This window comes from Triticum urartu, chromosome 3A (genome assembly GCF_056163025.1).
Source record: "Triticum urartu cultivar PI428250 chromosome 3A, HENAU_Tu73, whole genome shotgun sequence".
Taxonomy (NCBI): domain Eukaryota; kingdom Viridiplantae; phylum Streptophyta; class Magnoliopsida; order Poales; family Poaceae; genus Triticum; species Triticum urartu.
The window spans coordinates 194,821,782-194,844,668 of record NC_141875.1 but is presented as its reverse complement, the minus strand read 5'-3'; positions in this window follow the sequence as shown (position 1 = coordinate 194,844,668).

Below are 22,887 nucleotides of genomic sequence, written 5' to 3'. Positions count from 1 at the left end.
TCATTACTGTGTAATCTAGATTATTGACTCTAGTTCAAGTGGGAGACTGAAGGAAATATGCCCTAGAGGCAATAATAAAGTTATTATTTATTTCCTTATATCATGATAAAAGTATATTATTCATGCTAGAATTGTATTAACCGGAAACATAATACATGTGTGAATACATAGACAAACAGAGTGTCACTAGTATGCCTCTACTTGACTAGCTCGTTAATCAAAGATGGTTATGTTTCCTAACCATGAACAAAGAGTTGTTATTTGATTAACGGGATCACATCATTAGTTGAATGATCTGATTGACATGACCCATTCCATTAGCTTAGCACCCGATCGTTTAGTATGTTGCTATTGCTTTCTTCATGACTTATACATGTTCCTATGACTATGAGATTATGCAACTCCCGTTTGCCAGAGGAACACTTTGTGTGCTACCAAACGTCACAACATAACTGGGTGATTATAAAGGAGCTCTACAGGTGTCTCCAAAGGTACATGTTGGGTTGGCGTATTTCGAGATTAGGATTTGTCACTCCGATTGTTGGAGAGGTATCTCTGGGCCCTCTCGGTAATGCACATCACTTAAGCCTTGCAAGCATTGCAACTAATGAGTTAGTTGCGGGATGATGTTTTACAGAACGAGTAAAGAGACTTGCCGGTAACGAGATTGAACTAGGTATAGGATACCGACGATCGAATCTCGGCCAAGTAACATACCGATGACAAAGGGAACAACGTATGTTGTTATGCGGTCTGACCGATAAAAGATCTTCGTAGAATATGTAGGAGCCAATATGAGCATCCAGGTTCCGCTATTGGTTATTGACCGGAGACGTGTCTCGGTCATGTCTACATTGTTCTCAAACCCGTAGGGTCCGCACGCTTAAGGTTACGATGACAGTTATATTATGAGTTTATGCATTTTGATGTACCGAAGGTTGTTCGGAGTCCCGGATGTGATCACGGACATGACGAGGAGTCTTGAAATGGTCGAGACATAAAGATTGATATATTGGAAGCCTATGTTTGGATATCAGAAGTGTTCCGGGTGAAATCGGGATTTTACCGGAGTACCGGGAGGTTACCGGAACCCCCCGGGAGGTATATGGGCCTTAGTGGGCCTTAGTGGAAGAGAGGGGAGGTGACCAGAGATGGGCTGCGCGCCCCTCCCCCCCTTGGTCCGAATTGGACAAGGAGAGGGGGCCGGCCCCCCTTCCTCCTCTCTCTCCTCTTCCCCCCCTCCACGAATCCTATTCCAACTAGGAAAGGGGGGGGGAGTCCTACTCCCAGAAGGAGTAGGACTCCTCCTGGCACGCCACACCTTGGCCGACCGGCCCCCCTCCCTTGAACCTTTATATACGGAGGCAGGGGCACCCCTAGAGACACAAGTTGATCCACGTGATCATATTCTTAGTCGTGTGCGGTGCCCCCTTCCACCACAGTCCTCGATAATATTGTAGCAGTGCTTAGGCGAAGCCCTGCGACGGTAGTACATCAAGATCGTCACCACGCTGTCGTGCTGACAGAACTCTTCCCCGACACTTTGCTGGATCGGAGTCCGGGGATCGTCATCGAGCTGAACGTGTGCTAGAACTCGGAGGTGCCGTAGTTTCGGTGCTTGATCGGTCGGGCCGTGGAGACGTATGACTACATCAACCAAACGCTTCCGTTGTCGATCTACAAGGGTACGTAGATCATACTCTCCCCTCTCGTTGCTATGCATCACCATGATCTTGCGTGCGCGTAGGAAATTTTTTGAAATTACTACGAAACCCAACACCATGTACCCAAAGAGCCCACACGTCAGGGGAAGAACGGCATGATGTCCTAAGCCAGAGTCGAGGGCGCCACTCGCTGCACGCCCAACTAAACACGCCTCCTTGCCGCATTCAGACGCCTCCATGAAACCTGCCCATGTGGAAGCGGAGAAACCCACTCTGGACACATGTCCGTTCATGACCGGGCCAACATTAAATGCAACACCGGCCGAGCTCCTCCCGTCCATCGTCTATTTAATCTCCTATTTAAACAAGGCCAAATGCTGGCCAAGAATCGCACACCTCCGCCGCTCCCCTATCTCCTCCTTCACCATTTTGTCCACTCTTACAATGGCTTACAAAGAGTAGTTATTCCGCACAAGCCATTTGTCTAGGTTTGTATCTCTCACACACACCCACGTAGGTGGGGGACGTGCACAAAGAGAAGAGGTGCATGCATGGCGCACATACTCCCGTCTCTTTCCCAACCACACCCACGCGGGTACACGGTGGAGCTTATTTCTGTACGAAAAGGCAGCCCACGTGGTAATTTGACACGTGTACTGGTTGTCCACTTGGTGGATGGAGGATCGTCTACCACGGGTAAACAAACAAATTGCGAGCTGACGCGTTATGTTAAAAAAGAGGCAAACCCATGTGGGGCCTACCTTAGAGGCAAGGCTCTATAGTCTAGAGTACTTTTGATGTGTCCCGTCAACTCGTAGAACGAGGAGAAGCTTGCTTAGTATGCCATCTCCCCCGCCCACGGACGCAGTGGCTCGCAGGATGAGGTGAAGCTTGCTTACTAGTAGTAGTACTGTGCGCCTTACACCCGCTCCCTCGCCCACGCGCGTGGTGGCTCATAGGACGAGGAGAAAATTTTACTAGTCCCTCCATTTACTCCTCATCCCTACTACCTTGGTTAGAGAGATTATCATATTGTTTGGAATTATATGTTCTTTAGTACTCCCTCCATTTACTTATACAAGGTCACTATAAAAACAATACATTGTGCATCTATACAAGGCCACAAATAGTAATCGAGACAAAAGTTACTACTCCCTCCTTTCCAGATTATGGCTCAATTTCAAAATCTCTCCAACCAAGGTAGACGGTGAGTGGTCGAATTAATTTCGTACTCCTAGTTTAAACAAGTAATTAGTATGCTCGTTTTTCTCAAGAAGTTATGTTTACCGAGGCATTAATTAGAACAAATGCATGAATGACCACTAAATTTCCATGAACTTCTACATGCATTGGTGAGTTTTCTCTTAACACTGCTTGCATCGGGTGATCTAACGCACCTCGAAATCCAACATGTGATGGTACTACTACTAGTAGTAGAATTGAGACTTACAAAACGAAAAAAGAATGTTTTTTAGATGAGCCCTATAAACCCTAGTGGGTATGTACTCCGTAAAAATCAGATTTTCCCAAAACTAAGTTGCTCAACCTTTATTTGCTTGTTTCCCTTCCTGCCTCCTTGCCTCGAACAGGCTATGCCAAACTTCCCTGCCTGCCGCGCGGGAAAAGACCCACCCTCGCCTTTTTTAGTCCGGGTTTGTATCGATGGATCGCGCGAAGCAGCAAAAACCCAAGCCGTGTCTTGTACTCCTCCGTCGTATCGCCGCAGTAGTAGAAAATGAGCGATGAGGGGTCAAATCACAAAGCCCCACCTTTCCCGCATTAAGATGGACGGACGAAGAAACCATCATTTCACTCTAGGGCGCAAGAGCATACAGAAAAGAGAAAACCAATGATGCGTGCGGCAGCTACCTAGGGCACCCTTGGGTAGGGGTCTCCACTACATATTTATTTTTTTGCCTCCACTACAAATCGGCTTCTCCCTCGTCCTCTTGAAGAAAACCGATGATGCATGCGGCGGTAGTGTGTAGGAGTACTACTAGGGCGTGCAGGGCCACGTCATAGTAAACGGGAGAGGGATTGAGTTCGAGTCAACGCCTTAAATATGTGTGGGCCGCTTGGTTTAGGGGAAGGAGGCAGCATTTTGGGTTCGGGGACCAGTGGAGATATAGTACGTACAAAAAATTGTGGACGTATGTTCGACCGAAAGGCAATGATGCATGGGCCCTGCATTTTGATATACCCGGGGCCGCATGAAATTTGCTACTCTACTCAAAACTAGTAAGGTACACATGCATTGAATGCATGAGATTTCGAAACCAAATTATGAATAAATACACACTATAGCATGTAAAGCTTTGAGTCATATATGCATGATATAGATGTTCGTTTAGTTATTATAGTTCATCTCATTCAAAATCAGTTAGTTTTATAAAAATTTTAAGATTCATGGGGTTGTGCATTGTAAAGCATAAAGTAAAAACAAATAATGGCAATTCATTTAGAAAAAAATCAATTATGATACAGAAGATTCTAGAACAAAGGAGAAGTGCTTGTGTCTTGAGGTTTGTGCATTATGCTTAAGTTCAACCATGGAGTCTTCCAAATTGTACATGTGGCAGATCTGGTGGAATGTTGATGATATCCAACGGCCAGTAGTGCTCGGATTTGCCATCTCTGCACTATCGGATTAGCTTCATCCAGTGACCATCTTTCAAGTTATCCACACACTATATAGTTCTCGTGCCATAGTTGCATGTCTTGGAAAAAAGCTACTAGTGGGTTGTACTAGCTATTTAGGAATAGAAGATGTATACATGGAAGTTGTAGGGAAAGAGATGACATGGAGTATCTTAATTCCTATGAGTAGGGATTGGAAAAGAGATGTCATTTGGTTGACATCATAGGAACTTTTCTATTGAATCTAGAGATGCCATGTATCTCAATTCCTATGAGGAGGGATTAGAAAATAGATATAATTTGGTTCATATCATAGGAACTTTTCTATTGAATATATGCTAATGTTTATTTTCCATTGAAATTATGGGAGTATAGGAATCCATTCATATGAACCAAGTGGCTCTAAAGCTATAGAAATGATATCATGTTTATTTCCTTTGAAATGTGGAGTATATGAATCTATTCCTATGAACCAATTGTCTCTAAAGGAAAAAATCCTATAAAAATCATATCATATAGAGTTCCTATGATATTCCTCCACACCAAAGGATGGTTGAAATTGCTGCAGGTGATACGATGGTCTTTTTTTGTAGACTCCTCCCCCATCTTTATATTTACCTCTCGAAGATGAATCAAATGATATATATACATGGTATTCTGCATGTGCAATTTGGTACATGAAAACTCGGTATAAGTTTGCGAGGTTCGAATTTTCAATAAAGCTATATGCACTGCATTTTGGAATGGAGGGAGCGTACAACAGTTGCTAACACTTGCGTAGAAGATTTGTGTGTAGGAGGAGTGGTTGTTCTGTTAAATGACATGGCAAAACTGACACTGTCGGATGCCAATCTAACGGTTCTTACGGCGTTCGTCAGGAAAAGGCTTGTGGCGAACGTTTGTTGGATAATGATTTACGGACACATGCATTGCATTGATACGTGCCCCCCTCTCTCTCACGCACACGCACCCTCCTGAGTCCTCTCGCACCCACCGTCTATCTGCAGGTAGACGTCACACACATATGTGCTCTTCACACCCTACCCTCAAAACTTCTAAAAAACAGAAGACATCGCGCACATTTTATTTTAGCTCACTCTTGTGGCGAACATTCTTTGGGCATAGTATATTGTACTCTCACGAAGAGAAGCGGTGCACGCACGCACTAGTTCTCTCACACCCACTCGCGGGTACACGTAGGAGCCTTAGCGCTTGCTTTACTAGGGTTCCTCTCGTTCACTCTCTCATGCTCTCCAGATTTAAGCAATACATAGGTGGCCACACTCTCTCTCAGCTCATGGCTGGTCACAAATCTGGCTGGACAACCTCGACCGGGGCAGGGGTGTAGGTGCATCGTTCATGCTGTCGTCGGCGGCGGGGGAGGAGACCAATGGCTGCCCGCGCGTCCTGATCGGCGGCCGTGCCATTCTCTCCGAGAGAGCGCTGGCTCCGGAGGACCTCCGACCCCTTATTCCTCCCTGCGGTATTGTGGCCAAGATGCGGCCTCCCGACGCCGTCTTTGCCACATGCCGACGACCCTCAGGTATATATTCCTTCGAAACCTGCCTTGCTCTACTGCCCCAGCTCCCTACTTGGCTTCGTGTGGATCTTTTTCTACTTCCGTCCGCTATTCCAAAGCCACCTAGACTTCTACTATTATTAGAGGTAAAGCTAGTTCATACAGTCGACTCTAAGAGTTGGTTCAAACAGGGAAGAAAGTGGGAAAGCTGTAGCATGAATCCAGGACTTGGTTCTAAGAGGAAATGGGGGAAAGTAGTAGATACTGGCTACCCAACTGGTCTCTTGGTTGAAAAGACAAAGAAAGCATGGTGGATGGCGAAGGGTGGGGGGAAGTGGACCTATCTCTTGGTTGAAAAAGGAAAGAAAGTGACGGGTGTTGGGCGACACCGCAAATGAGAATGAGCAGGTCTAGATTTCCTGTGCTCACATAGGAAAATGTCGCCAAAGAGATAAAAAATGGGACAAATGCAGACATGCTGCCTGAGTGTTTGCCGCTCTCGGCAACCACATCTGCCTCACCACTTTATGCCCCTGCTGTCCCTACGCCCATATCACTACCGTTAATGTAAAATCACATGAAGCATTAAGCAATGCCACCTAATGTCACTAATAAGTAATGGTCTAGTGCCATCGATAAATTGAAGCAATGCCACCACCATTTTATGAAGTGCTTTCGTCTTGCTTTATTTCCCATGAATTGTGTTTTTGCAGTTACACTTAAATCTCACACCACTAACATTGCTTCATCCCAGTGGAACAGAACAAATTTGTTTACACATTTACCGACCATGTGCTACTCTCATGACAGTAATACTAATGTTATTGTTCTGCATGTTAATATAGTTGCAGTGTTGATGTGATGTGATGCTACTTACTTAAGGACACTTTCATACTGTCAATCTAGTGCCAATTATAGCACAATAGATGTTGCTGTTAATCATACGCCACTGCAAATATCTGTCACTGTTTAAATAGCCGCATTTCGTATTTGCGCAAACATGGATGTCTGTCTCCATATCATTTCGGTATGTCTGTCTCCGTATTGTTTCTATCCGTGCAATCAAAAGCACACACCTCAGTTTTAGTAGAACTGCGCAAAATGAGATGGCTATCCCTCGTTGCTGTCATCCAACCACCCGTCTTCCAGGTATTCCTACATTGGTAGTTACTGGGTAGAATGACCAACACAATAGAAAAGAAGTTAATTCGTACGTTTTACTTCCTGATTGCAGTGTAAGGACGAGCGAAAACAACTGCATCCTAGTCCGGAATGCACTTTCTACCAGTTCATCCATGGACCGAGGACTAGCTGGCACGGCTGCATGGCGGTTTTTTGGACAGGTGCGCAGACAAGAGGCATTTTGGTCTGCTTATTTCTGCAAATAGCGGTGCTTAAATTTAGTGGAATGCACAAGAATTTCAGCTGGTCAGTACACTACATGGTTCAGTTTAGCATTCCAGCTGAGAACACAATTATAATTGGTTATTCTGGAATGAGAGAACCTAACCCTGGATGGTGGCAACAAGAAAAAACCAGAGTGAACTCTAGGAAATTTAAGACTGCCGGGAGGCCTTTTGCTCAGAGAAGCCTTGCTTGTTTTTTCCTGATTTGTAAACCTTCTCACAACTTTGTCTTTTGCTGTGAACTAGTATATGTTTGTTATGTTCTATGAATCATTGAGATGTATAAAATTGCTTAACTTATGCTTTTCAAGTTTTTTATGAAGCCGAGTTTAATGTGAGTGTTCCACATGAACGCTGGACTAGCGTGTGAACGTTTGGCATTTACATTGTGGCCTCATTTAACTGCATGAACCACTATAACAAGATACATAGTTGCTTATATGTCGGACAGAAGATTGTTGATTGTTAGCTGGTCGATAGCCTAGTGTTGAAGCGAGCTGAGCCAATGTGCCATGTTTTGCACAACTGCTTACAAGTGGGGTAGCACCAATAGTGTTTACAAGTACTTATGTACACGTCGCCGCACAGTTCTCAAACGAGTACTCTATTTCATCAAAACACACACTGCTCGTGTATGATAAAACTAGTGAGGACGCATCTGTTTCAGCAACAATTACGATGATTCACGGGCACACAAAAGTAGCAGCAGTTCCCATAGACGGATTCAAACAGAGTACTAGCCCCAGAGGGCTCGATAACAGGCAAGGTTCGGATAATTAGACAGAATCCAAACTACTATTAAACACTAGCTGGGGCAAGTATTTCATGCCTCGATCTAATTTGGGCTGGACACAAGAGGGACCTTGCCATGAACATCATTGAGCTACTAATCAACCAGCCCTCTCCACGGGCTCCTATTCAACCACCCCTACCCGAGCTACTGTTCATCCAGCCCCCCACCATCTACTGTTCATCCTGCCCTCCACGGGGTCCTGTTCATCCAGCCCTAACCGGCTCGAACGATCGAGGTCCTGTTCATCCAGAGGCAACACCACGGGGTCCTGTTCATCCACCCCCACCAGGAACTATTCATCCAAACCCCCCAGCAACGCTCATTGTTCATCCAGAGGCAACACCACAGGGTCCTGTTCATCCACCCCCACGAGGAACTGTTCGTCCAACCTCCCAACAACGCTCACTGTTCATCCAGAGGCAGCATCAATCGGCTTCAGTTAGCAGCAGTAGCCATCGATCGATCGCTCGGGTCCTGTTAACAGCCATCGATCGATCGCTCGGGTTCAGTAACGCGTAGCCTGCAGTACAATCTCTCGGGTTCAGTTAGAGCCCAACGCCTCGCACCCACGCACGTGTGTGTACGAGAGAAATGCGCATCGCACGGCCCCGACCACCCACCGTAACCGGGAACACCCCGATATTTTTCTCGCCCTCGCTTCTACCATGGTTTTTCCGTCATGGACGGCCCAAAGAATGTCATGCAGCTGCGTCTCCGGCCCGCCCAGGACGAAAAGCCAATTTTCTGTCATGATTTTTTGTCATAGAAGTAGGACGCCACAACATCTATGATGATACCGGGTTTTGTCATAATTATCGTCATAGAACTGTCATAAGTATGACAGAAAAAAATTCGTTCGGCCCAAAATGTCACGGATGTGTCTTTTTTTGTAGTGATCTCGGCCTATTTAGTTCGTCATTTCCTGATATCAACTATATTTAATAACCCCTTTATTAATTTTCTTTGCCGGCGGGCAGGGCTTGGGCAAAGTTCATCAAGGTGACTCCAGGCAAATGGCGAAAAAAGGTGTTGTGGTATCGACCAAAGGTCAGTAATTAAGTAGTTCTAACTAGCTACCATCTCTTTAATTCTTGTTTCAATACCATTAATTAATTATCATGCTTGAATAATTATTATCTAATTAAATTATATTCTCGTAAAGGCCCTGAAGCAGGCACCGGGGACTGATGTGTGTGCATACTACGTTTTCGAGAACATTCGCATGATGGCGTCCGAAAGGAGCAAATCTCAAAGACAGGAATGCGTACGTTTGACAGAACACTATTCACAATTTTTACATGATTATCAATATCTAGTCACACAACTAATACACATGCATATTGATCTCCTTCTTAACAGTTCAAAGAAGTGCGGGACAAGCTCCTAGCAACGGAGCGCATACGACCACTTCAAGAGGAAATAGAGGGATTTTTGCTCGACCAGGTCATAGATCTCGAAGGAGAATACTATTACCCGCTACCGCCCCCATGAACCACTCCCAATTGTCATCGTGCTCCGAAGGCACCAAGGCAACATGTAGGAGAAATTGTATATATATACATGTGTATGTGTATAATGGTGGTTGTGAGACATTCAATGATATATATATACTACATATATATATATATATATATATATGATCGGTTCTACGGGAAATTCTATTTATATATATGCATAATGTGTAAAATATGTAGTATCGTAGAATACTAGCAAACAAAAAATAATTAAATGGAAAACACAAAATTAAGGGAAAAATAAAAAATAAAACAAGAACCACCCAAATATTTTAGTACCGGTTGGTGTAAGCAATCGATACTAAAGGGCTCCCCGCCCCCGGAGCAGGCTCGTGCCACGTGATGGCCCTTTAGCGGCGGTTTGTGCAGAACCGATACTAAAGGGGGGGACCTTTAGTCCCCACTCTTTAGTGCCGGTTGCAGAACCGGCACTAAAGGCCCTTATGAACCGGTGATACATCCCGGTTCTTCACTAGTGTTCACACATGTACTAAGTTTTCGGTTAATACAATTCTAGCATGAATAATAAAAATTTATCATGATATAAGTAAATATAAGTAACAACTTTATTATTGCCTCTAGGGCATATTTCCTTCAAGCACAATGGTAGATTGCTTACAGATAGATCTATTATGAGCATTGCAAATTCTATACCAAGCATCTTTTAAAATTTCTTCTCCCCTTTGTTTAAAGTTGGCAAGCTTGTTCTCGAGAGTGAAAGCAATAGAGGAGGGATTATCCATAACAGCAAACAAGATTTCACACACAAAAATAGATCCGGCAAGAAAACGGCGAACGGAAAAGGAGAGGCGAATAAAACGGCAAATTATTGTGAATTGGGGGAGAGGAAAACGAGAGGCAAATGACAAATAATAAAATTGCGAGGAGATGAGATTTGTGATTAGGAACCTGGTTATGTTGAAGATCCTCCCTGGCAACGACGCCAGAAATTCCTTTTGATGTCCCTTGAATCTACATCGGTATTTCCCCAAAGAGGAAGGGATGATGCAGCAAATCGGCGGTAGGTATTTCCTCAGATATGAAACCAAGGTTATTGAACCAGTAGGAGAACCAAGAAACACAACGTAAACAGCCCCTGCACACAAATAACAACACCTCGCAACCCGACGTGTTAAAGGGGTTGTCAATCCCTTTCAGGTAACGGCGACAGAAACGGCGTGTGACGGGAGATAAAGTTGTAAATATTGATAGATCAAACGCCAAATAAAATAAATTGCAGCAAGGTATTTTTTGGTTTTTGGTTTAGTAGATCTGAAAATAAAAGCAAATAAAAATAGATTGCGAAGGCAAATATATGAAAAAGAAGAATTGGCACTATGTCAATAGGTTACTACCAAAAAATGATATAAAATGACTATAAAATGATTATAAAGCATCCAAGATTGATAATAAATTAACATGGAATAATAAAAAATATAGATACGTTGGAGACGTATCAGGAAGCAAATGATAATGATCATGAAACTTCAGATTAAGTTGCTACTGAACCTCGTAGGTCAACCAGAGCACGATCTGCACCAGAGTGGTACGGTAATCCTGTCCTGGAAGTCATGTTACTAGACCAAGGCGAACCTGTGAACTATGAATAAGCTTTGATGAGCCTAGATTTTGACAGATGGCTTGAGGCCATGAAATCTGAGATAGGATGCATGTATGAGAACGAAGTGTGAACTTTGGTGGATTTGCCTGATGATCAGCAAGCCATGGAGAATAAATGGATCTTCAAGAAGAAGACTGACACTGATGGTAATGTTACTGTCTACAAAGCTTGACTTGTCGCAAAAAGTTTTTGACAAGTTCAAGGAGTTGACTACGATGAGACTTTCTCACTCGTTGCGATGCTTGAGTCCGTCCGAATCATGGTAGCAATTGCCCTATTTTATGATTATGGAATTTGGAAAATGGATGTCAAAACTGCATTCCTTAATGGATATCTCAAAGAAGAGTTGTATATGATGCAACCAGAAGGTTTTGTCAATCCTAAAGGTGTTAACAAAGTGTGCAAGCTCCAACGATCCATCTATGGACTAGTGCATTTCGGAGTTGGTATATACGCTTTGATAAGATGATCAAGGATATGGTTTTATATAGACTTATGGTGAAGCCCGTATTTACAAGAAAGTGAGTGGGAGCACTACAAAAAAAGACACATCCGTGACATTTTGGGTCGAACAAAATTTTTTCTGTCATACTTATGACAATTCTATGATAATAATTACGACAAAACATGGTATCATCATAGATGTGGTGGGGTCCTACTTCTATGACAAAAAATCATGATAGAAAATGGGCTTTTCGTCCTGGGCGGGCCGTAAACGCAGCTGCATGACATTCTTTGGGCCGTCCATGATGGAAAAAACAATGGTAGAAGCGAGTGCACGGAAAATATCGGGGAGTCCCCGGTTATGGTGGGTGGTCAGGGGCCGAACGATACACATTTCTCTCGTACGTACGTGCATGTGTGCGAGGTATTGGGCTCTAACTGAACCCGAGCGAGGCGTTGGGCTCTAACTGAACCCGAGCGATTGCACTGTAGGCTACGCGTTACTGAACCCGAGCGATCGATCGATGGCTGTTAACTGAACCCGATCGAGCGATTCCTTCGCTACTGCTGCTAACTAAAGTCGATCGATGTTGCCTCTAGATGAACAGTGAGCGTTGCGGGGGTGGGGGGGGGGGTTGGATGAACAGTTCCCGGTGGGGGTGGATGAACAGGACCCCGTGGTGTTGCCTCTGGATGAACAGTACCCCGATCGATCGAGACGGTTGGGGCTGGATGAACGGGACCCCGTGGAGGGCAGGATGAACAGGACCACCCCGTGGAGGGCAGGATGAATAGTAGACGGTGGAGGGCAGGATAAACAGTAGCCCGTGGAGGGGTGGTTGAATAGGAGCCCGTAGAGAGGGCTGGTTGAACAGTAGCCGGTGGAGTAGCGCGCGGTGGAGGCTGGATGAACAGGTGCACATGGATGAACAGTCGTAGGTGGAGGCTAGAGGAGGTCGACGGTGGATGAACAGTAGCCAGTGGAGGCTGGAGGGGGTCGACGGTGGAGATGAACAGTATCCCGTGGAGTCCCTTTTTGCGGTACGCCACACCCCTCCTTATGAACAGGACCCCCGTTTCGACCGTAGCGCTCCAACACAAGTCTGTTTCCTCCGTTTTGCGGTACGCCACACCCCTCCCAATCAATAGGACCCCCATTTCGACCGTAGGAGGTCCGTTTCCTCCGTTTTGCGGTACGCCACACCCCTCCCGATGAACAGGATCCCGTTTCAAATGTGGCCAGTCGAACACAAGGCCGTTTCCTCCGTTCTGCAGTATGCCAGGCCTCATTTCCATCGGCTGTTCTGTCCAAGCCCTCCCGATGAACACGACGACGCTTTCTGTTCCGACCCAACCGGTTGGCTCCCCATGTACACGACGACGATGTTGTTTCTCCATTCTGACCCAGCCATGTACACGAGCCCTGGCCGTACGTATGCGCGAGTAGGCGTTCGAGACCCTGCCCGTATGTACGTACGTGGCCGTATTTTCTTTCTTGCACACTGGTCGCTGTACATACGTGTACATGCTACATGCGTGCCTCTACATCGACCAGTATGTACGTACACGTTCGCGACCAGAATGACAATGCTACGTACGCTTCGAACAGGTGGGTCCCAACTATCAGGCACTTCCTTGTCAGCGAAGATGTAGCTGGTGGGTCCCAGCAGTTAGGGTTTTTTTTGGCCCAAACGCACTTCCTGCGTGCGAAGATGTAGCTGGTGGGTCCCAGCTTTCAGGTGGAATCGTTTTTTTCGTGAAATACGGTGGCCCGTCCGATGGGTCCCCACTGTCAGGTGGAGGAATAATTATTTTGCATGTAATAAGGAGGCACTTCCTTGCTGCGGCCGTGGACCCAGCTTTCAGCCTCTCCACGTACAGTCCACGTCCGATGGAAGCCATTCCTTGACCACGTTGACCACGCCGCGCCGAGAGCACCAGGGTGGTGGACAACGGCGAGGCCTAGGAAGGGGACGACGCAGAGCGAGGGAAGACGTGGCAGTGGATGCCCACGCGTAGAGGAGTATGAGGGTTCACTGGTTCGCTGCGGTGTGAGGCTGCCGTCGCCGCAGAATAACAGGGGGTGTGGGTGAGTAGAGGGATGGCCTGTCCAGCGGTGGGTGTAGTAGGGGCGGTGAGGCCTCCGCCACATCGCATCCGGCCACGGGAGGCAGGAGCACGAGGCACGACCGGCGCTGGTTTGGGCGGCTAGAGCAAGAAGACCAGAGGTTGAAGAAGCACTACGGCCGTTGAATGAACATCGTACGGTCAGTGGAGCTAGAATCGTGAATATTGACTAACTTGAGAAAACCCTCTCTCCCCGTCAACTTAGTAGGCCAACAAGTCGGCCTGCCACTATACTGGGTCCCAGCTAGCAGGGGGAGTATTCATTTTTTGTGCGTAATAAGGAGGCACTTCCTTGCATGCGAAGATATAGCTGGTGGGTCCAAGATGTCGGCGGCGGTAATGTTTTTTTCGTGAAATACAGAGGCCCTTTCGGTGGGTCCCAGATGTTAGGTGGAGGAATCATTATTTTGCGCGTAATAAGGAGGTATTTCCTTGCGTGCGGCCGTGACCCAGCTGTCAGCCTCTCCACGTATAGTCTACTTCAGATGCATGTCGGTCGTTGACCACGTTGACTAGGCCGCGCCGAGAGCACCAGGGCGGTGGACGACGACGAGGCCTAGGAAGGGAACGACACAGAGCCAAGGAAGACTCGGCAGTTGTCTCCCACGCGGAGGGGAGTACGACTGTATGAGGGTTTACTGGTTTGTCTGCCGTCGCCGGAGAATAACAGCAAGTGTGGGTGAGTACATGGATGGCTAGGCAGCGATGGGAGTACGGTGGGGCGGTGAGGCCTGCGCGGCAGCACAGCCGGCCATGGGGAGGAGAGAGCAAGCAGTCCCACCGGCGCTTGTTTGAGCGGCTGGAGCAGGAAGAGCAGAGATTGAAGAAGCACGACGGCCGTTCGATGGACATCCAACAGTCACTGCTTATGTGTCAACCTTTTTTTAGGAAAGCCTCAAATCTGTGGAAAACATCATACAACCCATCTGCCATTATTTCTAATAATTTACAGCCCATTTGTTAATTGTTAAGGTTTTTTGGAGCCCATATTCTTTTTGTTAGCATTACAGCCCATATTGTGGCCACGGTTAAAAAATTATGCGAAATTTTGCATATTTCGGTGCGGTCCAAACTGTTTTTAATCCCGAAATTTCGAGTCACGTTCAAACTGATTTTAAAAATAAATATATATCAATATAAAATCCAACAAATTGTCCATGCATAAAAATCAATGCAATTTAAAATCTCAAAATTAAAGAAATAAATTTGAAACTAATTGCCGGTTTGATGTGTTTTAAAAATGTACAACCCATTTCTCATTACTGATAAGCCATTTTCTCGACCAGCCAAATGAAAGCTCTCCTCGTATTGAAAGATTTGCAGCCCAACAGGCCTGACAAAGCGACTTACTTGGCAAATCACAAAAAAACTGGGTTGTGGCCGTGGACCCAGCTGTCAGCCTCTCCACGTACAGTACTCTTCCGATGGAAGTCGGTCATTGACCACATTGACCACGCCGCGCCGAGAGCACCAAGGCTGTGGATGACGGCGAGGCCTAGGAAGGGGATGACGCGGAGCCGGGGAAGACGCGGTAGTGGATGCCCACACGGAGAGGAGTACAAGGGTTCACTGGTTCGGCTGCGGTGTGAGGCTGCCGTTGCCGTAGGGCCTGGCTAGCTGTGGGAGTAGTAGGGGGCGATGAGGCCTCAACGGAAGCATAGCCGGCCACTGGAGGCAGGAGCAGGCGTTCTCGTCAGCATTGGTTTGGGCGGCTGGTGCAAGAAGAGCAGCGATTGAAGAAGCAGCAGGACCGTTCGATTCAAATCCAAAGGTTACTGCTGCTAGAATCATTTGTTGACTAAGTTGACAAGCCCTGCGTACGCGTCAACTTAGTAGGCCCACAGGTCAGCCTCCCAACTGGTGCGCCCCAGATGTTAGTGGGAGGAATCATTTTTTTCGCGTAATAAGGAGGCAGTTGATTGCGTGGGCCAGGCCAGCGGAGGGAGTAGGGTGGGCCGGGGAAGCCTGCGCGGCATCACAGCGGGCCACAAGAAGAGGGACCAGGCAGTCCCGCCGGCGCTAGTTTAGGCGGCTGGAGAAGCAATATCAGAGATTGAAGAAGCACGTGGGCCGTTGGACGGACATCCAACAGTCACTGCTACTAGAATCGTGTGTTGACTGACAAAGCCTTGTGTAAACAAGTCGGCCTCGAAATCTGTGGCGTGAACAGTCCATTTGCTATTATTTTTATAAGTTTTACTCATTTCTAATTCACATGGAATTCATTGTAGCCCGTTTTCCATTTTTAGAATTGCTTCCCATTTTGTGGTCAGTACCAGGGTTAAAAAAATTAACTAAATATGTGGGAAATTTTGAAAATTCACAATTTTTTGTTGGGGAACAAAATATTCTTAATCCAAAAATTAGTAGCCATACTAAAACAAATTTAAAAATAAGTTAGTACTATGTCATGTTAAATCCAATGAAATACGTATAAGACATCTGTGAAGAACAAAAACAAAAGAAGAAACTAATATCCCATTTGCTATAATTTTTTTGGAAGTTTCAACCCCTTTTGATATTACTTTTAACAGACACTGACCATACTCTTTGGCCAGGCTGGAATGCATCCCTCCTCGTCTTGAAAGATTTGCAGCCCAGTAAGTCGGAGAAAACAAATAGGCCTAGCTTGGGTATTCTTCAAAAAGAAATATTGGGCTGCCTATTTTCCCAAAGAAAAAACTGCTAGGCTGGTCATGTTGTTAGACGGGCACAGAGACCACACAACCTAGTTTATAGCCTGCTCCTCCAAATTACTACTAAAAAAATTTGTGCAATTCTTTCATTAATTGACTATACGTTGAAAATGACGTGGGTCCCAGATATCAGCAGGGTGGATTAGAGTAAAAAATGAGGGGTTCATCTAAGTAGTAAAAGAGGCGCTTGCTTGTGTTTGGGAGTCGACCCGGTGGGTACGTACTGCCATACTATAACTACAGTCCTCTCTCGATTCACTATGTTGACAGGGACCGTTTCGAAAAAAAACTATGTTGACAGGGCCGGACGGCGGCGTCGCGGCGAGCGCACCAAGGCGGAGGATAAAATGATGTCGCCAATGTGCTGGGCTGGGTTGGACATTCTTATTGAAAAATAAAAATGGACCGGATCTATTTACGACGTTGACTACGATTTGCATGGGTCCACTGGTTGCAGGAAGAAAATGCTGGGAGAAAGAAGACTGGTCGCTACCTTTACCGAAGAATAATATCGACTGAATGTAACGACACTATCATAGGAAATAATATCCTCCTGTTAAATAATGAATTTAAAGAACTGGTGCATGAGCATTTAACTTTATTTATTTATTTACTTATTTATGTTTACGGGACCATAAGCATGTACCTGGGCCGGATTCATGTGAGAGCCTCCCTTCCATTTAATTATGGGCTTCTCTATTGGGCCTTCATCCGTGGGATGCATGTTATCAACAAGTGGAAAATGTGTTCAGTACGAAAAATAGTTTGCGCTACGTACGGTACGGGGCACTAAAGGATCAAACCGTGCAACAACTTCAAAAACATTGTGTTTGTCATTCTAACAACACATTTATTGAACCAACACACGAAATATACTACTGATTGTACATTGAAAACAGCAGCAACAGCAACCAGGGCTGGGGTGCAACAGAAGCAGTAAGCAGGCCAGAAGAGTGAAGACGTAGCTCTCTCTTCCAAACCAAACATCAGCCATCATTACAAAAGGGCTACCAAAAAAGAACAAGTGTATGCATCAAATTAAATAAAGATCCTACTACACCAAGTGTACGCATCTAACTAACTGGCTTAGTTAGACGTTACTATTTATTAAGCTGTGGAGATTGGCTGACGGCTTGAACCAGATGGGTGCCTGACAGGGGAAACTCCAGCCAGTAGGTCGAAGTCTGATACTTGGGTTTCAAAAAAAAGTCTGATACTTGCGACCCTCTCTCCTACTTTGGGCCGCAGAGCGTGGCGGCACATATCAGGGTATGGTGCATGCAGAGATTCATGGTACACTGTGTACACACAGTTTTGCCTGATGAACAAAATTGCGATGCCATCATGATCCTTGCCATCGGTTATCTCCTGGTTAATCAGATAATTCAGTCCGACAAACGGAGCGTGTACCAAGGCTACTTACCAACCTCCAGTCAAAAATTCCTGGAGGCCCAGAGAAGCTGGGATCCTGCTCAAAGACCTTGCAGTGACTATGATTGTATTCCGCGAAACAACACGTCCGGCAAATTTCCTCCCGCGGGCCGGAGTAGGTTTCTTGGTTTGCATGCGGGTTAACGGAGGGGTTTGATGGAGGCGAGGAGGCGTGTTCAGCCGGGCGTGCAGTGGACAATGCAGTACTATTCGATTTGACAACTATAACTAGTATATTATAAAAAACAAAGAAGAGTAGTAGAGATAGAGATAAGAATAGAGACTAGGGAGGAGCACTATCTACTGCTTCGTGGGCTACTCCTGCGCTCCATCCGGTGGCCGCAACGTCCCCTACAACCACTCTCTCCTGCGCTCCATTCGGCAGGCGCTGTTGAAATTTGGGAAGCGCACTCTAGCGACTGCTAGCAGCGACGACTTCACCGATGACGACTTCTTCCCCGACCTTGGCAACCTCTTCCTCAACGACATGGGCGACAACCTCAATGCCAATGGTGCTGCTCCCGTTGCACCGTATGTGTTTCTGTACTTCCTGTTCGAAATCGTGGTAGAATTCATGTTTCTAGTCTGTGTCCTAGATTCGATCTGTTCATCTACTATGCTAGTCCGCACGATTAGTTTAATCTCTGTTATAGCCGTCATGATTTATTTTGTAGTAAATCTCGTAGTAACTTGCTCATATATTCAAGTGGAGGAACGTCCCATACAGCCACTCCCGTTTCATGGACGGCCTGGTCGATGCCTCCAAGGAGCCCTTCGTCTACGGCTATGAGTGCCCGGTGCCGTTTTGGGGCTCGCCGGCGGACATCGTGCATCACCTGACGCAGGCGTGCGGCAATCACTACTGGCCCTTGGCGAAGAACATCAAGTACGAGACGTGCTACCCATTCACCGTGCCGGAGTCATTGGAGGATCAGCGCCGCCTGCTAGTCTCGAAGGAGGACGACAGTGTCTTCCTCTTGATCGTGGCCACCGGCAAGGCCCACGCAGGCCACTGCCACATCTTTGTAGTGTGCGTCAGGGGTGACGCCGCTGACGCTGACACTGACACAAGGCCGATGTACGGGTGTGTGCTCATTATTACTACCCCTCGGAGGTACGTGGGCGGCGACACTGGCTACGTCAAGCTGACTAGGACTCTGCCGAGCAGGGACCTTCCCGCCGATGTGGACATGGAAGACGCACGGTATTATTTGACCCCCAACAATGTGCATGGGGACTCCAAGGAGGTTCACCTGGACATCTGCATTACTAAGTTAAACTTCGATCATTAGTCTTCGCTCAATGTAATCCGCTGTCTAAGCATATGGAGACTTCCATGCATGATCTTGCTCTATTGGAGTATCGCGCATGAATAAAAGTGTATCCATTTATGGTTTAGTCTAGAATATTCCATGTATGAAGTTTTACTACAGTACTGGCGAAAGACTTATGATGAACCATTTCTTACATATCCTCTGCCCCCTTCCAAGTCATCCTGATTTAATCCCACCGTCTGGGTGTATAAGGGCATGGTTAATACTTAAAAATTATAGCCAACTGTTGTTTATAAGAAAGTGCCATGTCATATGTAGCCAACATGTATAACAATGGATACTCAAAAACTAATTCTTGAAGATCATTTCCTGCAAAGCACAATAAGAGTTATTTCTTCACAAGTTTTGGATGTAGGTTGAATAGTTGAACGCTTTTGTTTGCAAAAGATACTTTTTTATATATTTCACCCGGATGTTTGTGAGCTCTAGAGATGAGATAATATCCGAACAAAGCTATCGATACCCGTTACACATGAGATGACCCCACATCCTTTGTCAAAATAAACAACTCCCCGATCAATGCATTTCACTCTTCCGTGCAACGCACGGGCACCTTACTATAGATTAGTACGACCAAAAATTGAACTAACATTATATATAGTATGATAAATGATGATGCATGTCACCTAAAATTATATCATTGAAAACTATGTTCAAATACAAATCAAACGATATTGTTTTTGTTGACATGCACTAACATTTTGTTAGTTAAATCTTCAGTCAAATTCAATGGGGGATAAACCACGACCGATGTAGTAGTACTAGTGTAGAGGGTGGCGCTGCACGGGAGTCTCACCTCTCACCCTGCTCGTGGCGCGGCAGTAATGCCGTCATATCACAAAACCCTACCTCTCCCAGTAATAAGTGGCCTGGTAAAATAAACGGACAAGAAACCATCACATCCCTCCGTCTTTTTTGCATTTCATCTCTCTACATTTACTTTCTCCGGTTCATCTCGCACACTCGATCCCTAGCTACTACTCCTAGGGCCAGTTCTTTTGGCGGGTTCCCCAGCTTTTCCCATAAGACTAGTCACAGTGGAGAGTAACATTAAGGCGCCTCACTCATTTATTTGGGCTTATAAACTACTACTAGTAGTACCTCCGTCCTGGTTTATTCCTCACCATTGTAATTTGTTTTAAATTTTGACCAAAGATTTAACCGATAAAATGTTTGTGCATGTGACATGCACTAACATTTCATTAGTTAAGTTTATGATCAAAATTTGACACAGATTACAATGGGGACCAATAAACTAGGACGGAGGTAGTAGTTATGGGATTACTAATCTATAAGCCTAGAAGAACTGGCCCCAGGTACTCCTACTACTAGTAGTACTCAAGTTGGAATTCCAATTGCACGGCACAACTTGTTAGGCAAAAAATTCGATACAGGGTGTAGGAAGCGGTTTGGGAATTTGCATGCCTTTCCAACCAGTGAGATACTCTGTACAAAGTACGACAGAGAAATAACCACAGAGAAGGAAGTTAAAAGTAAACAATCAAACGAGCATTTTTGCATTTGTTTTGCATTGAATCGTTTCACAAGATTGACTAGTGTTGTTTTTCTACTTTTACAAAAACCGCATCGTAATGTTAAAACATGCATTTGCACGTATATAAGTAATAGTAGTACTCCATCCGTCTAGGTGTATAAGTCTTCCCTTCTTCTTGGTCACGGTGCACAACCAAAGATGACTTATTGACCTGGATGGAGGGAGTAGCACAGTCTGCAAGCATATATAGAGAGAGATGTGTAGTGCGAAAGTATATAGTAAAGTTTGTGCTATATGCACGTACTTGCAAAATGCATACGAATACACAAGGTTTCCAAACTTTCCCTTTTACATACTTAATTAAGGACGCTAATAATTCCTCAACGTTTGGGATTTATCATTTGCATCCCAAAACTAATGAGATCGCCTTACGAAACAAAAATTATACTCCTCCTAAAAGCCACGGCGCTCGCAGGAGCGCTTGCAGCGTGCCACAAGTGCCCTGGTGCGCGGTCGTTTCCCAGCGCGCCGACACAAGGCATCTTCCTCACACTCGCAACTCGCGAGGTGCTGATTGGCGGCTTGCCGACGGGCGAGCGCGATCTCACCGGTGTGGTGATCCGGCGCCAACAGTTACTCCTCCTCGCTGGAAGTGTGCACCCGGTCCACGTACCGCCAAGCGTAGATGAGGCGCTTGGGCCCAACTGCACTCAGGGCGTCAGCACGGGCATCCTCCGCCACCCTCACGGCCCTCGCACGAGCCTTCTGCCAAAGAGCCAATTGCATGACTCTCTAGGACGCGACATAGGCCTCCCAGGCAGCTTGTTCCACGGTGCGCTTCTCTTCCTCGGCCTTCTTCTCTGCCTCTATTTTGGCGCGCTCTGCTGGAGGTAAAGGCTCCCACAAGGCGACATCCATTTCTTTCCAAAGCTCAAGGCTGGGGGGCTCGGCGGGCGGCGGTGTTCTCCTCGTAGCGGGGAGCCGACGCATCCTCTGAAGCGCGTGCTGGCGAGATTGGGGACGCCGACGCGTCCACCTCAATGCGTCCTCCTCGACTAGTGGCGGCGAGGAACGGAACGGCGACACGTGACCGTCTGCGCGGTGCAGTTAGGGGCGCCTAGGGCTTGGGAGGGGCGATGCCATGGTGCTCGACATGGGAGGGAGCCAGGGAGGGGGAGGAGATAGCGATGAACGTGAACGTGAGGGGGAGGAGATAGCGATGTCGTGGGAGGTGCAATATTTATAGCGAACAATGGCACACCTACGTAAGATATGGACTGATCTACACTGACTTAACTGCAGGTCCAGTTGCGTCACTGACATGTGGGCCAGACCCCTGTTGGTCCCATATGTCAGTGACCCAATGCACCTACAGTTAAGTAACAGCTACGTGGGCATATTTGTTGGAGTAAATTACGGGGGAGGGAAGGGGTGGAAATATTGTTGGTCACAACGGATTGGACGAGCGCGGGGGGAGGAGAGTCATGCATGCAGATTTTTTCCACACGGGGTGGAGTGGTGGGACCGCCAAAGGGAGAAGGAGAGTCTGGCAGGCATATTGTTTTCACACATGGAGAGGAAAAGATTTGGAGACGAACGAGCTTCTTGCAGGTATGGGGAACGGTGCATAATAAGTCTCATCTTGCATGCCGGGCTAGGTATAGTCTCAAGTCATTAAAAACATACACGCCCCACACATGTTCATATTTCAAGGTGCACTAAATTATTGCATGCGATGATTATGGCTGGCCATAATGGTGGTATCTTAGCTGGTATCATGCGCACGGGAATAGCAAACATGTTGATGTGGCAAAAAATTAAAGAAGAGAGGGGGGGTTAGAGTAACTAGTGTTCATGCATGCATTGGTAAACACATTTTTTTGTGAAGAACTACAAAAACTATTCCACCGCCTCTATCTTTCTAAGAGTAGGTCAAATTTTTGAATCGAGCCCTTTAAACTAGAAGGGAGGTAGTAGTACTCTAATAGCTAACCTTGCCTCTGTTTGGATCCATGTGTTAGAGTTAGTTTGGGTTAGTTTGAACTCAACTAACCCAAAAAAATCTAACCCACCCATGAGGTGCTTATTTGGGTTACTCTCTCCGTCTAGGTGTGTAAGTCATCTTACGTTGTGCACCGCGACCAAGGTGGAGAGGAAAACGAGAAAACTTAATGTATTTTTGCTAATTAATAGCATTGCATGCAAT